This window comes from Meles meles, chromosome X (genome assembly GCF_922984935.1).
Source record: "Meles meles chromosome X, mMelMel3.1 paternal haplotype, whole genome shotgun sequence".
Classification (NCBI taxonomy): Eukaryota; Metazoa; Chordata; class Mammalia; order Carnivora; family Mustelidae; genus Meles; species Meles meles.
In genome coordinates, this window is record NC_060087.1 from 54,193,866 (window position 1) to 54,211,104 (window position 17,239).

The 17,239-nt window shown below is 34.5% G+C and overlaps 1 pseudogene; it reads right to left on the minus strand.

The window, feature by feature from the left end:
• The window catches only part of LOC123934655, a 2,077-nt pseudogene extending 812 nt beyond the window's left edge, over positions 1-1,265 (minus strand).
• Between the last annotated feature and the right edge of the window lie 15,974 nt (positions 1,266-17,239).

Below are 17,239 nucleotides of genomic sequence, written 5' to 3' on the forward strand. Positions count from 1 at the left end.
TGAAGACAATTTCAATTTGAGCCTTGTCACAATTTCTTTTCAAGATCATGGCATCATCTTTGGTCACAATGACCTCTACAGCTTTTGCTAAGTCATGAGGCTGAATATTTCAAGATTTGGGGGAAATGGGAGGGAGGGATGAACCATAAGAGACTGTGAAGAGACTGAGAAACAAACTGGGGGTTTTGGAAGGGAGGGGGGTGGGGTGTTGGGTGAGCCTGTTGATAGGTATTAAGGAGGGCACGTATTGCATTGAGCACTGGGTGTGATGCATAAACAATGAATCTTGGAACACTGAAAAAATAAAATAAAGTTAAAAAAAATTATTGTCAATCCTTCTTTTCCAAACACTGCACCACCAATAGCAACAACTTTCTCTATAGTCCGATTCTTTTCATTGTCACCAAAACCTAGCGCTTTGACTGCTACAACCAGAAGGCTAATTTTTAGTGTATTCAAAATAAGTTTATTCAGATCTTCTTCATCAACATCTAGCGATTATGACCAAGGGTTAATGGGGAGCATTGGTAATTTCAGGAGCAGACACAGTGTCTTGGATTCTGGAAACTTCCTTTCACCTCCATAGAATATAGAATAATGGAATTCACATTTCTGACCTTTTGATGTATTAATAAACTATGGAGAAATATACTCTTAATCAAATTTCATGTCCTGAATAATTTCTAATTCATTGTTTAGTGTTTTTCCATCCTTTACTATGATGAATCCCTTTCTTCTAGCTTTTTTTCATTGCATCAGAAATGATGGTGCACGTTTCTTTGTTTCCATTTGCAGAAATCGTAGAAATCTGAGCAATTTCATCAGGGGTTGTCACAAGTTTAGACTGCTTCTTAAGTTCAGCAATTACAGCATCAACAGCTAGCATCACACCACAGGATTAACACTTCTGCTAATATTCTCTAAGCCTTCGCAGTAGTGGTGCCATCACCAGGCTCTGTATTTGTGTTACTGACATCTTGAACAGGTTTAGTACAAATATTTTTATATTTATCTTTAAGCCAATGGACTTTGCAATAGTCACACCATCTTTTGATACTTTGGGTCTTCTCCAGCTCTTTCCAATAATCACTGTTCTTCCCTTTGGCCCCACAGTAAGAGCTATCAACTAAAAGTTCTACACACTGAAGCATTAAAGCTCAGGCATCTATACCAAATTTTACTTCTTTGGAATAAGCCTGAATGAGATGAACTAATGTCCTGGACACTGGCCTAATTTCAGGAAGAACTGCAGGTAAACAAAGCATTTCTGTAGGGCAGCAGCAGGGTGTGCCAGCACTCAGGAAAGTTGTAGGAAGCACATGAGGGGAAGATTTCCTTCTGTAGTGAATTTTAGTTGATTTTTTCTTCTATCCAGTATCACTCACTCAGATGTCCTATTCATACAGTAACCTAATTTTCCAAGACATATTTAATTTCAAGAATTTTTTCCCATTATCCTTCCAAGCCATCAGAGTGTTCAATAAGTTCCAGTTTCTTCAAAGTCCAAAGTTACATCTCTTGGATTGCATCTGGCATCAAGAAGCAACACAAAAACTTTAATTATTTACCAGATTTTATGGTCATATTTAAATTTTGGGGAGTGTAGCTACCACACTACTAAAATAAATATTCAGGGAATGGAAGAATACAAAAGGCTAGTAAGTGGTGATAATGATGAGGACCTCCACAAACCTTTGTTAGGCCATACTTTGCTCCTAGACCATTGTTTAATGCTCTAACTTCTAGTTGAGAAATATATTTTAAGCATCTTAAAGTTATAAAATGATAATTTGTTATTATGTAATAATTCGGCATTTTAAATTTTTCAGAAAGAAGATTCACTCCTCTTGAGGTAGAAGGGAATAAGTAAGAAGGTTCAAGGCTAGTTTTATCCAAGTGTTTTTCTTGTTTCTGCCAAATTGTAAACTGTACATGTGACTTTTTAGTTAATATGACTTGCAAGTAAACTAAAAAATAAAGAAGACTCTCTAAGGTGGAAATATACATTCCAAGTGTTTAGGAAAATTAATGTTTATTCTAAATTGTTGTCCTTTACCTTAACATTTATGATCTTCACTTTGCATAGATCATCAAGAAGGAATAGTAATACTTAATCTTCAAACTGTACATAAGAGTCATCTGGAAACATTCTGCTACTTAATGAAGAGTGTAGATAAATTAGCTCTCCTTGAATTCACTGTTCATATATATTTTTCTTTATTTTATGTGTGTGTGTGTGTGTGTGCAGGTAATTTGGCTATGGTTCTTTTGGATTGAGTCTTATCCATAGGCACAAGATAAGTTCTCTTAGGCCTATGGAAGATTCTGAGTCAATATATATATATGTATATATATATATATATATATATATGTATATATATAAAACACCTCTAATTAGCACAATCATTGAAAAGAACTATCAATCTTTGAGATTAAAATATTCTGCTTTCCTGACTGTCGTACTGAACTTTAAATGGGTAAAATGTGTTTCAGAGAATGATTTATTGAATTCTTACCATAGGTTTGCCTTCTGCTTATGTAACTCTATTGGAATCTCTCATTCCATGGCTTTGGATTATTTTTGACAATTATGACTCAGCATCAAAGGATAAAAGCCATGATATGATGAATAAGCCACACAAGTAAGAAATACAGATGTGGACTGTAGACCTCCAAAGAAGAATTGAGCTAGTCGAGGATATGTGCCAGATATTGGAAATGTTAAGAGGTAGGTACTTTGCTGATTATTGTTGTTGAGGGGGGTGTGTGTGTGTGCGTGTGTGTGTGTGTGTGTATTAGAGCAGAATATTGTAAGAAGATTGCCATGATCTGTGTAATAGCTGTGACTACTTTTATAAGAAAATTAAGGTTACTTTCAGAAAATTTAAACTATCAAAGTGGTAGTGAAAATCTGAAAAGCTTTTTAGGCTTTTTAACAGGAAATAAGCTTATGAGGGAGTAAATGAAAATGAACTACCATTTATTGAGCTTTACTAATCAAGTACCAAAATATGTGTTATCCCATTTAATCCTCATAATAATTCTATGATGTATGTGCTATTATCTTCATTTTACACCTAGGAAACAGTCTTGAATAGATTACTTGACTTAACAAAAACTGTGCAGCTAGTAAGTTCAGGGTTGTGTTTTAGACACAGGTCTCTCTGACTTCTAAATTTGTATGTAGAAAGAACTAAATATGTAAGATAAAATTATCACTGTACAATTTTATGGTATTCTTATGAAGAATTAAGCATCCATTTAATTTTAATTTTCTGAGGATATTTTTTGACATACTATATTCAGAAAATTCTTAAGCAACTCCAATATATGCACCTGAAGAAAAAAAGCAGTGCTAGAGAAAGAAGCAACTATTCTAAGCAATGAAATAGCTATGGTTCTGACACTCTTCTTTTTTGTTTTTTTTTTTTTCTGCATTTCTTCAGATAGTATGTAAATGCAAACCACATTTTCTAGGGCAGGTGTATGTACCTAGAGCAGGTAAGTGTAGAAATATAGACTTCTATTATGAAATCTGTTAAATTTATTTAGCTAAAGCAACAGTTTAACGTTTATTTCAACTGGTGGTAGATTCATGTCACATACTTTTGGACACTTGATCACTCTAAGGAATTTAAGCCTCTTTTATTTTTATAATTTAGAAATGTTTGTGTTTCCTTCATTGTGCAGAAGCTTTTCATCTTCAAGAAGTCCCAATAGTTCGTTTTTGCTTCTGTTTCCCTTGTCTCTGGCAACATGTCTAATATGAAGTTGCTAGGCTGAGGTCATAATTTCCAAGAAAAGTGGAAATATTGATTTAATTTTATTAAACTACAGCATTTAGAAGTTCTCCCACATGGTGTTTAAACTTTTAATTACATCTTTAATATTCTTTTTATAATTTACTAAGTATGTAAAAAATTATTGGCAACTGTGGCATTGTGGCAAGATCGTTTGATTTACAGACAAAATGAATTTGAATTTTAGTTCTGCCTCCTATTTACAAGATAAATTTGGGTAATTCATTTAGCCTCTCTGAGCCTCAGTTTTCTTTTATTTATTAAGTTTTTTTATTATGTTCAGTTAGTCAACAAATAGTACACCATTAGTTTTTGGCATAATGTTCAATGATTCACTAGTTGCATATAACACCCAGTGCTCTTCACAACACATGCCCTCCTTGTTAAGGTTTTTATAACATTTTAATTCCAGCGTTGTTAACATACAGTGTTATATTAGTTTCAGGTACAAAATATAGTGATTCAAGAATTCTGCACATTACTAAGTGTTCATGATAATTAATGTACACTTTAATCTCAATCACCAATTTCACCCATCCCCACCACCTGCTTCTCCTCTGGTAACCATCAGTTTGATCCTATAGTTAACAGTCTGTTTCTTCATTTTTCTCTCTCTCTCTAGCTCCATCCATATTTTGAAAATGGCAAAATTTCATTCTTTTGTGTGTCTGAGTAATATTCTATTGTATATATATCATATCTTCTATAGCCACTCATCTATCTGAATCAGTTTTCTCATCTCTAATATGGCAGAAATAATCCATATCTCATATAGTTTTGTGTGAATAACTTGATATAATAAATGTGAATGTACTTTATAGACAATAAAATTTCATAACAATGTGAGGGAAAAAGAAATCTCTTCCCTCTTAAGGAACACTAAAGGACCGAGGAACTGTTCTTTGAAAAAGATCAATAAAATTGATAAACCCCTAGCCAGACTTATCAGAAAATAAGAGAAAGGACCCACATAAATAAAATCATAAATGAAAGAGAAGAGATCACAACTAACACTGCAGAAATACAAACAATTACAATAGAATATTATGAAAAATTGTATGCCAATAATTCGGGCAATCTGGAAGAAAAAGATAAATTCCTAGAAACATATAAATCACCAAACTAAAACAGGTAGATATAGAAAACTGAACAGACTAATAACCGGTGAAGAAATTGAATCAGTAATCAAGAAACTCAATAAGCCAAAGTCCGGGGATGGCTTCACAGGCAAATGTTACCAAACATTTAAAGAAGAGTTAATACCATTTATTATCAAGCAGTTCCAAAAAAACAGAAATGGAAATAAAACTTCCAAACTTATTCTATCAGGCCACCATTATCCTGATTCCAAAACCAAAGACCCTTACTCAAAAAGAGAACTATGAACCATTATCCCTAATGAACATGGATGCAAAAATTCTCAACAAAATACTGGCAAATTTAATCCAACAATATATTAAAAGAATAATTCCCCATGATAAGATGGGATTTATTCCTGGAATGTAAGTGTGGTTTAATATTTAAAAATTGATCTACATGCTGCACCACATTAATAAAAGAAAGTATAAGAATCATATTTTACTCTCAGTAGATGCAGAAAAAGAATTTGAGGAAGTAAAACATCTATTATTGCTAAAAAAAATACCCTCAATATAGTGAGGCTATAGGGAATATACCTCAACATCATAAAGTCTACATACAAAAGACCCAGAGCTAATATCATCCTCGATGGGGAAAAACTGAGATAAAAAAGTAAAAACTCTTATGGAAAACAAAGGAAACAATCAACATAATTAAAGGTAACCTTTAGAATGGGAGAATATATTCACAAAGGACATATCTGATAAAGGGCAAGTATCCAAAACATATAAAAAACTTGTCAGTATCTACACACTCCAAGAAAAAAAAATCCAGTTAAAAGATGGTCAAAAGACATGGATAGATACTTTTTTTCCCCAAAGAAGACATCTAGATGACTAATAGATACGTGAAAATATGCTCAACATCCCCCATCATCAGGGAAGTACAAATCAAAACTACAATGATATACCACTACATACTTGTCAGAATGCTTAAAACTAACAAGACAAGAAACAACAAGTGTTGGTGAGGATGTAAAGAAAGGGGAACTCTGTTATACTCTTTGTGGGAATGCAAACTGGTACAGCCACTGTAGAAAACAGTATGGAGGTTCCTCAAAAAGTTAAAAATTGAGATACCTTATGACCCAGCAATTGCACTATAAGTATTTGCCAAAAGGATAAAAGAAGATAGATTCAAAGGGGTACATGCACTGCAATGTTTATAGCAGCATTATCAACAATAGCCAGACAATGGAGAGAGCCCAAATGTCCATCAACTGAGGAATATATAAGAAGATGTGGCATATGTATATGTAATGGAATATTACTCAGACATCAAAAAGAATGAAATCTTGCCATTTGCAATAATGTGAATGGAGTTAGAGAGTATTATGTTAAGGAAGATATCAGTCAGACAAAGATAAACACCATATGATTTCACTCATGTAGAATTTAAGAAATAACACAGGTGAATTCATGGGGGAAAATGAGAGAAGCAAACCATAAAGCATATTCTTAAGTATAGGTAACATACTGAAGGTTGTTGAGGAGAGGTAGGCAAGGAGCTGAGTTAAATGGGTGTTGGAGATTGAGGACTTTTTTTGTGTGTTTGATGAGGACTGGGTGTTGTATGTGATGAATCACCAAATCCTATACATGAAACTAATTTTACACTGTATGTTAACTAACTGGAATGTAAATAAATACTTGAAAGAGGAAAACAAGAAACTAAGGCTCAAATTTTATAATAAATTAAGAGCTTCAAAATACCTTTCATAAAAATATTGAGGCTGAAAAATTTGCAGAAAGTCACATAGCTAATACATGGTATAACCAGAAATCCAACTTTGGACTGTGCGTCTCTAAGCTCAATACTCTTTCCACAACACTAAACTGCCTAGGTGATTGTATCCAGCCTTACAATAAGTGGATTAAATGTATGAAATTAATTCAATGGAATAATTATTGAGAGAGGAAGATGGTGGCAGATTAGGAGGACCCTGGGCTTGCCTATCCCACTAACACAACTAGATAACTATGAAATAATCCTAAGAGCCACAGAAATATACCTCAGTTGGTTGAGCATATGACTCTTGTCATGTGTTTGAGCCACACGTGGGGTGCAGAGATTACTTAAATAAATAAAACAGGCATTTGCAGTAAAAGATGTATATTACATTCCTTAATATAATCACAAAAGGGACCAATTCAACAAGAAGATCTAATAATTTTAAATATTTATGAACCTAAAATTAGGGCAATCAAACATTTTAAAAATGTTAATAACAAATATAAAAGAGCTAATCAATAATAATACAGTAATAGTAGAGGACCCTAATACCTCACTTACATCAATGGACAGATCATCTAAATGGTAAGTTAACATAAAAACAATGGTTTTAAATGACACACTGGACAAAATGGAGTTAACAGATGTATTCATATATATACAGTTTTTTTCTTTTATTTCATTTTATGTATTTATTTATTGGTGGATAAAGATTTTTTTAATTTCTTTTCAGTGTTTCAGAATTGTTTATGCACCACAGCCAGTGCTCCATGCAATACATGCCCTCCATAATACCCACCACCAGGCTCACACAACCTCCTATCCCCCCTCACCTCCAAAACCCTCAGTTTATTTCTCTGAGTCCACTGTCTCTCATGGTTCATCTCCCCCTCCAATTGTCCCCAACTCCCTTCTCCTCTACATCTCCCCATGTCCTCCATGCTATTTCTTTTTTTTTAAGATTTTATTTATTTATTTGATAGACAGAGATTGTAACTAGTCAGAGAGGCAGGCAGGGAGAGAGAGGAGGAAGCAGGCTCCCTGCTGAGCAGAGAGCCCAATGTGGGGCTTGATCCCAGGATCCTGGGATCATGACCTGAGCTGAAGGCAGAGACTTTAACCCACTGAGCCACCCAGGCGCCCCCTCCATGCTATTTCTTATGCTCCACAAATAAGTGAAACCATATGATAATTGAATCTCTCTGCTTGACTTATTTCACTCAGCATAATCTCTTACAGTCCTGTCCACGTTGATACAAATGTTGGGTATCCCTCCTTTCTGATGGAGGCATAATACTCTGTTGTATATATGGACCACTTCTTCCTTACCCATTCGTCTGTTGAAGGGCATCTTGGTTCTTTCCACAGTTTGGCGACCGTGGCCATTGCTGCAATGAACATTGGGGTACAGATGGCCCTTTTCTTCACTACATCTGTATCTTTGGGGTAAATACTCAGTAGTACAATTGCAGGGTCATGGAGAGAAACTCTATTTTTAATTTCTTAAGGAATCCCCACACTGTTTTCCAAAGTGGCTACACCAACTTGCATTCCCACCAGCAGTGGAAGAGAGTTCCCTTTTCTCCACATCCTCTCCAACACATGTTGTTTACAGTCTTGTTAATTTTGGCGATTCTAACTGGTGTAAGGTGTTATCTCAGTGTGGTTTTGATTTAAATCTCCCTGATGGCTAATGATGATGAACACTTTTTCATGTGTCTGTTAGCCATTTGTTTATCTTCTTTGGAGAAGTGTCTGTTCATGTCTTCTGCCCATTTTTTAATGTGATTATCTGTTTTGTGTGTGTTCAGTTTGAGGAGTTCTTTATAGATCTTGGATATCAGCCCATTTTCTGTAGTGTCATTTGCAAATATCTTCCCCCATTCCGTGGGTTGCCTCTTTGGTTTTTTTTGACTGTTGCAGATAAAGATTTTTTAAAAAATACTTTATTTATTTGGGGGAAGGACAGCAAAGGGAGAGGAGGAGAAAGCCTTAAGAAGACTCCATGGTGAGCACAGAGCCTAATGTGGGACTTGACCTCACAACACTGAGATCATGATCTCAAGCCAAAACCAAGAGTCAAATGCTTAACTGACTGTGTCACCCAGGCAGCTCAGGATGAAGATTTTTTTTTTCAATAAGCAGAACTACACACACCCAGAATCTAGTTTAGGGAGCCTTGTTTTTTTATTTTTCTTTGTTGTTTTGTGTTTTTCTTTCCTCTTATTTTTTCCAGACAAAAGTATAAGACAGAGAAATTCACTCCAAAAGGAAAATAAAATGGGAAGTATAACTCAAGGCCAGGGATTTAATCAATACAGATACAAGTAAGATGTCTGAGCTAGAATTTATTTTTTGAAAGATTTTATTTATTTATTTCACAGAGAGGGACACAGCAAGAAAGAGTACACAAGCAGGGAGTGGGAGAGGGAGAAGCAGGCTTCCCACTGAGGAGGAAGCCTGATGTGGGGCTCGATTCCAGGACCCCAGGATCATGACCTGAGCCAAATGAAGACACTTAATGATTGAGCCACCCATGTGCCCCTTTGAACTAGAATTTAAAACAACACTTGTAAGAATGCTAGCTGTGTTTGAAAAAACCATAGAAGACACTAAAGAATCCCTTACTGCAGAATAAAAGAACTAAAATCTAGTCAGGCCAAAATTAAAAATGCTATAACCAAGATGCAATCCCAAATGGGAGTCATAAAAACAATAATGCATGCAGTAGAGGAATGCATCAATGATAAAGAAGAGAAAATTGTGGAAAATACTGAAGCCAAAAAGAGGGAGAAAAGGTAATGGGCCATGAAGGAAAACATAGGGTATTTAGCAACTTCTTAACACATAATAACATTCATATCATAGAAATCTCAGAGGCAGAAGAGTGAGATAAAGGAGCAGAAGGTTTATTCAAATAAATTATAGCTGAAAAAATTCCCTAATCTGGGGAAGGACACAGACATCTAAATCCAAGAAGCAAAGGGATCTCCCATTAAATTCAACAAAAGCCAGCCATTGCCAAGGCATATTAGTCAAATTCACAAAATACACAGACAAGGAAAGAATCCTGAAAGCAGCTAGGGAAAATAGACTTTACCTACAAGGAGGCAAAATCAGTTATAAAACAGCTTTTCCACAGTAACTTGACAGGACAAAAAGAAGTAGCAGCAAATATTTAACATGCTTTTCGGAAATATATGCAGTGAAGAATTTTTTATCCAGCAAGATTACCATTTAGAATAAGAGAGATAAAAAGTTTCCTGAACAAAAAAAATAAAGGATTTCATAATCAGTAAACCAGCCTGGTAAGAAATTTTAAGGGGAACTCTGAGTGGAGAAATTAAAGACCAAAGGCAACAAAGACTAAACACCAACTCTACAGGTAACACAATGGCACTAGATTCATATCTTTCAATAATCACTCTGAATTTAAATGAATTAAATACTCTACACAAAAGACATCAGGTATCAGAGTGGATTAAAAAAAATAGATCCGTCCATATGCTGCCTATAAGAGACTCATTTTAGACCTAAAGACACTTGCAGATTGAAAGTAAGGGGATAGAGATCTATCATCTGATGGATGCCAAAAGAAAGCTGAAATAGCCATACTTATATCAGACAAACTAGATTAAAAAAAAAAGACTGTAGCCAGAGATGAAGAAGGGTATTATAATCAAAGGGTCTACCCATCAAGAAGATCTAACATTTGTAAATATCTATGCCTCAACTTAAGATCACCCAAATATATAAATCAACTAATAACAATTATAATAAAGAAACTCATTGATAACACAGTAATATTAGGGCATTTAACATCCCACTTACAACAATGGGCAGATCATTGAAGAAGAAAATCAATGGGGAAACAATGGCTTTGAATGACACACTAGACCAGATGGACATCACAGATATATCCAGAACATTTCATCCTAAAAAAGCAGAATACATATTCTTTTCCAGTGCACATGGAACATTCTCCAGAGTAGATCACATACTGGGTCACCAATAATTCCTGAACAAGTACAAAAATATCAAGGTCATACCATTCATATTTTCAGACCACAGTACTATGAAACTTGAAGTCAACCAAAAGAAAACATTTGGAAAGACCACAGATGAATGGAAGTTAAAAAACATCCTACTAAAGAATGAAGGGTTGACCAGGAAATTAAAGAAAAAAATAAAAACACAGAAGCACACAAAAATGAAAACACAACAGTCCAAAGCTTTGGGATGAACCAAAGACAGTACTCAGAGAGAAGTGTATTGCAATAGAGGCTTACCTCAAGCAGCAAGAAAAGTCTCAAAGACACAACCCAAACTTATACCTAAAACAGCTAGAAAAAGAAGGGCAAATAAAGCCTAAAGCCAATAAAATAAGGGAAATAATAAATATTGGAGCATAAATAAATGATACAGAAACAAACAAACAAAAAACCCAAAGTAGAACAGATTAATGAAACTAAGATCTGGTTCTTCGATTGAATTAATGAAATTGATAATCACCTAACCAGACTTATCAAAAAGAAAAGAGAAAGGACCCAAATAGATAAGATCACGAATGAAAGAGTACAGATCACAACCAATGCCAAATAAATACAAGCAAGTCTAAGAGAATATTATGAAAAACTATGTCAGCAAATGGGGCAACCTGGAAGAAGTGGTCAAATTTCTAGAGACTTACAAAGTACCAAAACTGAAACAGGAAGAAATAGAAAATTTGAGCAGACCAATAACTAGCAAAGAAGTTGAATCAGCAATCAAAAATCTCCCAATAAATAGAAGTCCTGAGCCTGCTGGTCTCTCTGGGGAATTCCACCTGACATTTAAAGAATAATTAATACTTATTCTTCATGAACTGTTCCAAAAAATACAAATGGAAGAAAAACATCCAAAATAATTTTACAAGACCAGCATTACTTCAATACCCAATTCAGACAAAGACCCCACCAAAAAGGAGAATTATAGACCAAAATCTCTGATGAGCATGGATGCAAACATTCTCAATATGAATCTAGCAAATCAAATTCAACAGTACTTTAAAATAATTATTCACCAAGCATGATACCCTCTAGTTCTATCCACATCGTCGCAAATGGCAAGATTTCATTTCTTTTGATGGCTGCATAGTATTCCATTGTGTATATATACCACATCTTCTTTATCCAGCAACATGAACGTGACTGGAAGTGATTATGCTGAGTGAAATAAGTCAAGCAGAGAGAGTCAAGTATCATACGGTTTCACTTATTTGTGGAGCATAACAAATGACATGGAGGACATTGGGAGATGGAGAGGAGAAGGAAGTTGAGGGAAATTGGAAAGGGAGATGAGCCATAAGAGACTATGGACTCTGAAAGACAACCTGAGGGTTTTGAAGGGGCGGGGGTGGGAGGTTGGGGGAACCAGGTGTTGGGTAATATGGAGGGCACGTATTGCATGGAGCACTGGGTGTTGTGCAGAAACTGCAGAATACTGTTACACTGAAAAAATAAATAAATAAATAAAAAATTAATAAAAATAAATAAATAAATAAAAATTAAAAAAAAAGAATTATTCACCACAATCAAGTGGGATTTATTCCTGTGCTGCAGGGGTGGTTGAATGTTAATCAATGTGATACAGCACATTAATGAAAAAAAAAGAGAAGAACCATATGATCTGGTCAATAAGTGCAGAAAAAGCGTTTGAAAAATATATCTGAAAAATATAAAACACCGACGAAAGTAATTGAAGAGAACACAAAGAAATGGGAAAACATTCCATGCTCTTGGATTGAAAGTCCAAATATTGTTAAAATGTCTATACTAAACCCTGAAAAAATAAAGTTTAAAAAAAATGTCTATACTACCCAAAGCAATCTATGCATTTTTCACAGATCCAGATCAAGCAATCTTAAAATTTGTATGGAAGGGCAAATGACCCTGAATTGTGAAAGCAACTTTAAGAAATAATAGCAAAGCTGGAGGCCTCACAATTCCCAGACTTCAAGGTACATTGCAGAACTGCAGTAATCAAAACAGTATAGTACTGTCATAAAAATAGATACATAAAACAATAGAACAGAATAAAAGGGGCGCCTGGGTGGCTCAGTGGGTTAAGCTGCTGCCTTCAGCTCAGGTCATGATCTCAGTGTCCTGAATCCCACATCAGGCTCTCTGCTAAGCGTAGAGCCTGCTTCCCTTCCTCTCTCTCTGCCTGACTCTCTTCTGATTTCTCTCTGTCAAATAAATAAATAAAATCTTTAAAAAAAAAGAACAGAATAAAAATCTCAGAAAGGGACCCACAGTTATATGGTTGATCAATCTCCAACAAAGCAGGAAACAATGTCCAATGAGAAGAAGATAGTCTTCTCAAAAAAACCTTGTTGGGAAAACTGGACAGCAACAGGGAAAGAAAGAAACTGGATCTTTTTCTTATACCAGACACAAATACAAATTCAAAATGGATTGAAGACCTAAATGTGAGACCTAAAATGTCTCATATTTTTATAAATATATTTATAAATTTATAAATTATTTAAATATATTTATAAATTTATAAATTATAAATTTAACATTTAAAATGTTAAAAATCCTTTATAAATTTATTTATAAATTTATAAATTATTTAAATATATTTATAAATTTATAAATTATAAATTTAACATTTAAAATGTTAAAAATCCTAGAGGAGAACCCAGGAAGTAGTCTTTGACATCAGCCATAGCTACTTCTTTCTAGACGTGTCTCTTGAGGCAAGGGAAACACAAGAAAAATAAACTATTTGGACTTTATCAAAATAAAAAGTTCCTGCACAACAAATGAGAAAACCAACAAAAGTAAAAGGCAACATATTAAATGAAAGAAGATATTTGTTTTGTTTGTTTTTTTAAGATTTTATTTATTTACTTGACAGAAAGAGGTCACAAGTAGGCAGAGAGGCAGGCAGAGAGAGAGAGAGGGAAGCAGGCCCCCTGCTGAGCAGAGAGCCCGATGCGGGACTCAATCCCAGGACCCTGAGATCATGACCTGAGCCGAAGGCAGCGGCTTAACCCACTGAGCCACCCAGGCGCCCCGAAAGAAGATATTTGTTAATGGCATATCTGATAAAGGGTTAAGATCCAAAATATATAAAGACTTATAAAACCCAACACCCAGGAGATGAATATGCCAATTTATAACCAGACAGAAGACATGAAAAGACAATTTTCCAAAGAAGACTTTAAGAACACTACAACAAAAACTGTGCTGTCTAACTGAACACAAAAAAGACATCCAGATAGCCAATAGACACATGAAAATATCATCAATATAACTCATCATCACGGAAATACAAATCAAAACTACAATGAGATATCACCTCACACCAGTATGAATGGCTAAAATTAACAACACAAGAAACCATAGGTATTGTTGAGGATGCAGAGAAAGGGGAACCCTCTTACACTGTTGGTGGGAGTGCAAACTGGTGCTGCCACTCTGGAAAACAATACGGAGGTTACTCAAAAGTTAAAAATAGAACTATCCTATGATCCAGCAATTGCAGTACTAGGTTTTATCCAAAGCATACAAAAGTATTAATTCAAAAGGATACATGCACCCCAATTTTTATAGCAGCTTTATCTGTAATAGTGAAACTATGTACTACCCAAGTGTGCATTGACTGATGAATGTAAAAAGAATATTTGTTATGAGGGAAATTAGTGAGAGAAAAACAAATACCATATGATTTCACTTATATTTGGAATTTAAGAAACAAAACAAAGGAGCAAATCAAAAAAAGAATGAGAAGTCAACTAAGAAGTACTCTTTAATTGTAGAGAACAAATTGTTGATTATCAGAGGAGGTGGGTGAGGGGATGGGTTATGATGGTGATTAAGGAGTGCATTTGTTATAACGATCATCAGGTATTATGTGGATGTTTTCAATCACTGCATTGCATACCTGAAATTAATATTACATTGTATGTTATCTAACTCAATGTAAATACAAACTTAAAATTTCTTCACATTTGAGACTGATACTGCTAAACATATTCAAGCAATTGTACAAATAGAATATAAATGCTTCTCTCATAGCCCTTTGGATTATGAAAGATTAAGGAAATAGTATTTGTAACAAATTTAAGATCATTGGAAGAAACTGACTACATAAGCATAATATTTAATCATATCACCCTCATACATTCAACAAATATCAAGAAATAAGTGATGGTATATAAGAAGATATCTATTTGTCTAGGGATTATGTATCACATTTATTGTGTTGGTATAGACTTTTGCAGCAACTTCTGTACTCCCTCCTTTTCTTTTCCTGTGTTTCTTCCACTACCTCCCCAATAAATATATTGCAGGCCTTAAGGATCTTAAAGGGAGTTATCTCTGCCAGTTAATGGAGTGACTGCTTATTATAGGTTTCACAGCAACAGCAAAAGCCACCAATGGAGAGTTCATGTCTAAAATCATTATTAATAATGATTACAGAAAATGGGGAGTTTAAGAACTAAATAAGAAACTCAATTTCTCTTATAAATAAATGGTTTGTGAATTGCTATTTACAAGTACTTAATTTGCTTATTTCATATTAAGTTTTAATCAGATCCTGCAAAAGAGATTTAGATATATTAGATTCAAAGGCTTGGACAATGAGCATTAAGAAGAAGCCTACTGTCACAAAAACATCCATTCCAACACTTTCCACTCCATGGAAAAGCAATGTTTTCCATATCCTCACCAACACTGGTTATTTTCATTTTATACACAGTGTAGTTTTGTTTTTTTTTAATTTTTAACGTGTTATTTTAATTCCAGTTAGCTAATATAGTGATACATTAGTTTCAGGACAAATGTACTCCTTATCCTATCACCTATTTAACCCATCCTCCTATTCCCTCTCCCCTCTGGTAACCATCAGTTTGTTCTTTATAATTAAGAATCTGTTTCTCGATTTTTTTTCCTTTTGATTTTTGTTCTGTTTTGTTTCCTAAATCCACATATTAGCAAAATCATATGGTATTTGTCTTTCTCTGGCTTATTTCACTTAGGATCATACACTGTAATTCTATCCATGTTGTTGCAAATGGCAAGATTTCACTCATTTTAAGGCTGAATTATATTTCAGTGTGTGTGTGTGTGTGTGTGTGTGTGTGTGTGTGACATCTTCCTTCATCTTTTTTTTTTCCTTCATCTTCTTTATCCTTTCATCTGTCAGTGGACACTTGGTTTGCACCCATATCTTGGTTATTGTAAAAAAAAGGTTTTAATAAACATAGCTGTGCATATCTCTTCTAATTAATTATTTTTTTTGTTTCCTATGGGTAAATGCCCAGTAGTGGAACTACTGGATCATATGGCAATTCTATCTTTATTTTTTAAGGAATGCCCATACTGTTTTCCACGGTGTCTGCATCAATTTCCATTCCCACCAACAGTACATGAGGTTTCCTTTTTCTCTGCATCCTTGCCAACATATTATTTCTTATCATTTTTTTTAATTCTTGCAATTCTGATAGGTGTAAAATGGTATATCATTGTGGTTTTAATTTGCATTTTCCTAATGATGAGTGATATTGACCATCTTTTCATGTATCTGTTGACCATCTACATGTCTTCTTATAAAAAAAAAGTCTATTCAGATCCTTTACCCATTTTTAAATTGAATTATTTGTTTTCTCAGATTTGAGTTGTATACATTTTTTATATATTTTTAGTATTAACTCCTTTTTAAGTATAACATTTGCAAATATCTTCTCCCATTCAATAGGTTATCTTTTTGTTGTTTTGGTGGCTTCCTTCTCTGTGCAAAAGCATTTTAATTTCGTGCAGTCCCAGGAGTTTAATGTTGCTTTCATTTCCTTTGCCAGAAGAGACATGTCTAGAAAAATGTTTCTAGGGGCGCCTGGGTGGCTCAGTGGGTTAAAGCCTCTGCCTTCGGCTCAGGTCATGATCTCAGGGTCCTGGGATTGAGCCCCACATCGGGCTCTCTGCTCCTTGGAGAGCCTGCTTCCTCCTCTCTCTCTGCCTGTCTCCCTGCTTACTTGTGATCTGTCTGTCAAATAAATTAATAAAATCTAAAAAAAAAAAAGATTCTCTCTCTTAAAAAAAAAACAAGAAAAATGTTTCTATGACCAATGTCAAAGAAATTATTGCCTGTTTTCTTCTAGGAATTTTATGGCTTCGGATCTCACATTTAGGTCCTTATTTCATTCTGAATTTTATTTTGTGTATGATGTAACAAAGTGTTCCAGTCCCTTTCTTTTGCATGTAGCTGTCCAGTTTCCCAATTCCATTTGGTGAAGAGACTCCCTTTTCCCCCATTGTATATGTTTGCCTCTTTTGATGTACATTAATTGACCATAAAAATGTGAGGTTCTTTCTGGACTCTCTACTCTGTTCCATTGATCCATGTGTCTTTTTTGTGTCAGTAACCATAGCGTTAGCACAGCTTTGTAGTATATCTTGAAATCTGGGATTGTGATACCTCCAGCTTTGTTCTTCTTTTTCAAGATTTATTTGGCTATTTGGGTTCTTTTATGGTTTTATACACACTTTAGGATTGTTTTGTGAAAAATACCTTTAGTA